Source organism: Crocodylus porosus, unplaced genomic scaffold, assembly GCF_001723895.1.
Source record: "Crocodylus porosus isolate Cpor-Errol unplaced genomic scaffold, CroPor_comp1, whole genome shotgun sequence".
Taxonomy (NCBI): Eukaryota; Metazoa; Chordata; order Crocodylia; family Crocodylidae; genus Crocodylus; species Crocodylus porosus.
In genome coordinates this window covers 1892341-1897683 of record NW_017728913.1, presented here as the reverse complement: position 1 = coordinate 1897683, position 5343 = coordinate 1892341, and the positions used below count along the sequence as shown (strand labels likewise).

Genomic DNA, 5343 nt, shown 5'->3' with positions numbered 1-5343 from the left:
TCTTAATTTGTCCTCTTGTTCTTGCTAGAGGGGAGTACCATGGTATTTTTATAGATTGACAGCAGAAGTCGAACACAAAGACTTCTTTTTTGGGACATATCCAAATAGTCCCACAATACGTAAAATACAGCAGCAGTACAAAGGATCAGAAAATATTCACTCACAATGCTGAGTGATTTTTTTTGGGGAACTCATCTGCATGTGGAAGCAATGATTCAGGCTAAAGTAAAAGCTCACTGTTTAGGAACATTTCAATTGAAACCGTTATATCAAAGCTTTTGCTTCAGTGCTTCTCACTTTAAGGTGCATAACCTTTGTATGGACAAGCCCTTATATTGCTCTGGTATCTCTTTGACATTTTCTCCTTTATGATGCTGACAACAAACAATACTATAAAGCACTGGTGAAAGAACCAGCTCTGGATCTGTCACAGCTGTGTTCCAAATAATGTTTATACCAGAAACCTTTGTTTCCTGTTCACTGAAGTTGGTAATTTAAAGCTTTACAGTTTCTTGGTCAATTGCTCATTGAAAGAGCCATCTTATACACACAACACTTATTCTTTTTTGTTGTAAGTAAAGCAAATTCCACTGGAGAGGGGCAGAAATACGTTTTTGCTCTGCCATGTAGGAAATAGTGTTCAGGATAAACTGTTGTCATCTTCCAGAATGGTGCAGAAAGGATTCATCATCTTTTGTGAAAAATGTATTAATCTACTAGAGGCACTAAGTGACCCCCCGTGCTATTACCAGTTGCTGAAAGGTTGGTACAGTGAGGCTGACCTAAAATTCAGAAGACAAGTATACAAGAATATATATGTTCTTGTTATTTAATATGTTATCACATATTACAAGATGAAACTTGGGTTTAAAGAAGGCCTATTAATACAGTTAAGGGAATGGAAAACATTTTTTATATTAAGAGAGTTAAAGGAGGTTGCTTGTTAATTTAACAAGATGAGATGGAGAAATACCTGTGTGGGGTGATTATTAAGGAATAAGAAAAACTTTTTAGGTTATGGATAAGCCACTTACGGATAATTTTAAAGTGGAAATTAGAAAATGATTTCTAGTGATCTGAGGAGTAAAGTTTTGGAATAGCCTTTGAAGAAAAGTGGTAGAAGCAAAGGTATTGTTTTATGATTGAACTGGGTAATTTTTTATGGAAGGGTAGGACCAGTAGTTCTGGCTCACTGGCCACTGTATGAGTTGTAGAATCATGCATTATTAGTTCCCAACTGGAAGTACAGAAGCACTATATTTACTCAAATATAAGATGAGGTTTTTCCCCCAATCAGCATGGGGAAAAGAGCTCTTTATGTTACATTTGCATACAAGGAAACTTCATTAAATACATTGTCTATCATTAACTACTGCCCAAACCAGCATGTGTTCAGTAATAAAAACCAACTGTGAAATTAATTAAATTCAGCCAACACTGAGTATGACTATAAAACACACAGGCCATGTTGGGTAAACATACCAATGGGAATCTACCACATGGAAAGGTAAGTGCAGCCTATCTGAATAAGATATATGGCAATGCCCATTGCTCTCAGTCCTGCTCAGAGCCTTTCAGGTCATGGTGAGCCACTACATTGAATACATTTTGACTTCCTCTCCACTCCCACAGTTAAGCTGTGCCTTTTCTTCCCATGCCCATTGCTTCTTGCTTCTTTATCAGCCTTCAGTGTCTGACAGACATCACTGAACAGGGCTGCAAACAGGTTACCCAGAACCCCTCTGTCACCCCCTTCCTCAGCCTGTTGCATGATTAGCGTGGCCCTGCCATCCATGAGGTGCAGCCAGACCAGGTTGCCCTGTGCCTCATCTGCATATCAGTTTTTGGAGGATCCCAGGACTTGTGAAAAGCAAACCCAGTTCCAGTTATGAGTGGCAGGCTAATTACCATGTGGATCCTTTGTGGAGAGCGGGGTGGTATTTGGAGTACACACATATACTGTGCAATGCTGACCTATGGGGTCACCATGGCTTGTAACACTGCTGACTCTGCTAGGTCCCAGCCTAATGAACTATATGGTAAATCATGAGCTTTTGGGCTCTGGACTAATATTAGCCACTGTTTGTACTATATATAAGTAGATACAAAAGTGCTGCTTAAAAATATGTTTATGGAATACACGTGCTAAAAATGCTGCAGTTTCTAAAAAGGTGAAGTATGTCAATTCTGAATGAACTTATTTTATGGGTACCCACAGTGATCTGCCCATATGTAAGTTGCTACAGGCATGCTTAGTTCAAAGTCAGTGTTTCAGATTTACTCCTTACTTCCATGTGCTCAGGGACAGCAGAGTTTGATAGTAAGTGGGGGGGAAGGAGCTACAGGAGGAAGAAGTTGGGGGGGCAGAGGGGAAGGGGGCTGTCTGATCCCTAAAATTTATTTTTCCTGCTATAGCAGAAGGAAGGGGGACAAATTCAAGGCAAACCCCTAATAATTAGATTCTTATACCTGGAAAATTTATTTAAAAAACCCTATAAATTTTCCTTCTATAGAATCTAATTATTGGGGTGGGGGTGGGGGTTTTCTTATAGTTGGGGTCATCTTATATTCAAATAAATACTGTAATTGTCTTGTAATGTGGAAAATGTCTGATAATCTCATGCTTCAGGACTTTTGCTGATCAAAAGTAGGGGACAGGAAAGATATTTTTTCCTTATATGAATGGTACTGATCTGGGAGGAGATGTTTGCTTTCATTTGAAGCACTGGGATGCTGGCTACAACTAAGGTTGGGGGTTCTTGGATAGGATGAGCTGATGTTCTTTTTGTTACTTAGAACAGGATCTGGCTACAGGATCTTGCTCTGATGCTCAGGGTTGTACCAATTATGAAATTTGGCTTCTCAAAGGAAGTTTTCTCATAAATCAGATTGGTCTGGATTGTAGGGATTTTTGACTGACTTCACAGGATGGCACCCGGTCTTTTATTCAAGGACCTTTGGGTACCTGAGACTATATTAACCAACTATTTCCCTGTTGTTTCAGTGTCAAGGCATTGCCAGTGCCTACATCTCATTTGCTTTTCTGTATGGTATGTTATAGGAAGTTCTTGATAGTTTGGCTACCGTGCCTTGTAGATGTGAGCGACAGCTTCCAGAAAGGATTCTTTGGGCAAAGGAATTCCTTTGAATGCACAGCACTGGACTAGATGCCCCAAGAGGCCATTTCCTGTTCAATGTTGCTAAGCACTAGCCACACATCATTATGGTTTGTATCTGGGGGAAATGGTTTTTTTGACATTTGGTTACAGATCAGTGAACAACAGACATTGGCAGTAAAATGACAAGTAACTTCTCTGTATATGTTTTTTTTCAAGACAATGTAAGAGACTTGCAGAATATTCTGAGAACTTACCAAGAGTTTGTTTAATTTATAGCACCAAATCCCATAGGTCAAATGTCACACTATAGTATGATTGCTGATAAATTGTGAAGATGCTCTGCAAAAAAAAAAGGGGGGGGGGGACGTTATGGTTGTAAAAATACTTGCCTCAGACAAAGAAAGCCTTTTATTCAAGCAATAAAATAGCAAAGAGAAGGGATTCTAATGTGTGTCTTCAAAGGAAAAACACTGGGCTGCAACAACCCTGTAGGAAGCACAATAAAGGATTTTTGAAGCTTAATGAAGTTACACAGGCTTTCTGGGCTGCATGCAGCTGGGAGCAAAGGGGTTGGAACAAGATTAAAACAACCATCATAGTAGGATTTCTGGACAGTTTTCACAGCTGGGCTGCAGGGAAGAATGGGCTCAACCTTCCAACATCTCTCTCTCTAAGTATCCTAGAGGGGATTTGAGGTCCATTGCTAAGTTGTCTGGGCAGCAGGGATGCATATCCAGGTTTGCACACGGAAAGATTTAGATCATTTTGTGTCTCCTTTTGTTGGTTCCATACAATTTTGTCAGTGGGAATCTGACTATATAATCTCCATAGTGTTTAGACCAAGACAGAGTCTCATAAGCATAACTCACTTACCCTCCCCATCTTGAAATGAACAGGAAGTGGAAGCCCTTCTGAAGACTCTTCACTTGGAACCTGATATAGGAAGGCACACTAGTTTGTGTGCAACTTCGAACTTTTACACTTGAAGTCAATGAGACTACTTCTATGTTTGAAATTTGTGCTTATGTTCTTTTTGATGGGTTGGATTCCTCAGGTTATTTTGAAGATTATACAGTGTATTTTTGAAGCTTCTGATCAATCTTAAATAGCTAGTTAATGCAGTCCTACTAACGATTGTTTCAAGATGAATCAGCTGACTTTATATTTTCTCTCCTTTTCCTACTTTTAATAGGTTACAAAAAGGCCAATAATTCATCCCTTGGCACTGTTGTAAATGGGGTGCACTGGCAGAGACTTGCAATAGCTCTAGAGGCATGAGTCTGTTCTGGAGTCAAACTGATCTATATTCTGGGTCAGTTGGCTGCCCTGAGCTGACCCAGCTCTACATGGGTCAGCAAAAGAAAGAAAGGTGTGATGCTAGCTCCTTTGTGTGCTGTCAACTGCAAAATTGGTTGGCCTTTATTGTGCTGGTCTTAAGGACCACTACACTCAGCAGGATCTTGACTAAGTTTTCATTATCACATTCACTCATTGGAATTACAACCGTTGCCAATAATGTTACTTTGAATTTGTGGTGAAAAATCATTTTCATTCACATGCTGGCAGGGCTATTATACTGGCGCCCCTTTGTAGCTGGTACAGGAGACCTATACTCAAGGTCCTAATGATTAAATTTCACTAAATATCTCATGGTACTTTTTCACAAGGATATATTTGTTTCACAAAGGTATACTCTAATGACATGGACAAAATCCAGTTTGGACATTAAAGTTTTTTGGCTTAAAGCAGGGGTTTTTAACCTTTTTTAAGTGTACCCCTTAAAGTGTAGCCCTTCTAACTCAGAGTTTCGGCTCCTAAACCCCTTTATATTTTTTTCTTGTTTTAAACAGGGGGTGGGGTGGTGGGGTGCAGATTGAGGCCTGCATGGTGAGGAAGGGAGTGGGGCTGGGGCTGGGACAGGCACTGCACGGCCAGGAGGGGATGTGGGATGCAGCTGAGAATGCCTTGTCTGGGGGTGTGAGGAGGGGGGATGGCTCCCACTGCTGTGTGCGCCCCAGAAGGCATGGGGGCATATGCCCTTGGATCTGCGCGTGGGGTGAGGTGGGCTGCCCCAGTGGTGGGGGAGGGAGTAGGCCTGGGGTGGCTCCCACCACTATATGCACCCCCAGGAAGGCATGGAGGGTGTGTACCCCTGGATCTGCACATGGGGCAGGTGGGCTGTGACTGCGGCTGCGGGCTGGGGTGGCACTGGGCTTTTCCCGGT

The 5343-nt window shown here is 41.4% G+C and overlaps 1 long non-coding RNA gene across 1 annotated transcript in view; it reads right to left on the bottom strand.

The window, feature by feature from the left end:
• LOC109309801 overlaps positions 1 to 3662 on the bottom strand; it is a 6552-nt gene extending 2890 nt beyond the window's left edge. The window contains exons 1-2 of the long non-coding RNA XR_002101043.1: positions 3653 to 3662; positions 1614 to 1616 (exon numbers count right to left, since the gene is read on the bottom strand). This is a non-coding gene — a long non-coding RNA (uncharacterized LOC109309801). The remainder of the gene's footprint in view (positions 1 to 1613; positions 1617 to 3652) is intronic.
• Between the last annotated feature and the right edge of the window lie 1681 nt (positions 3663 to 5343).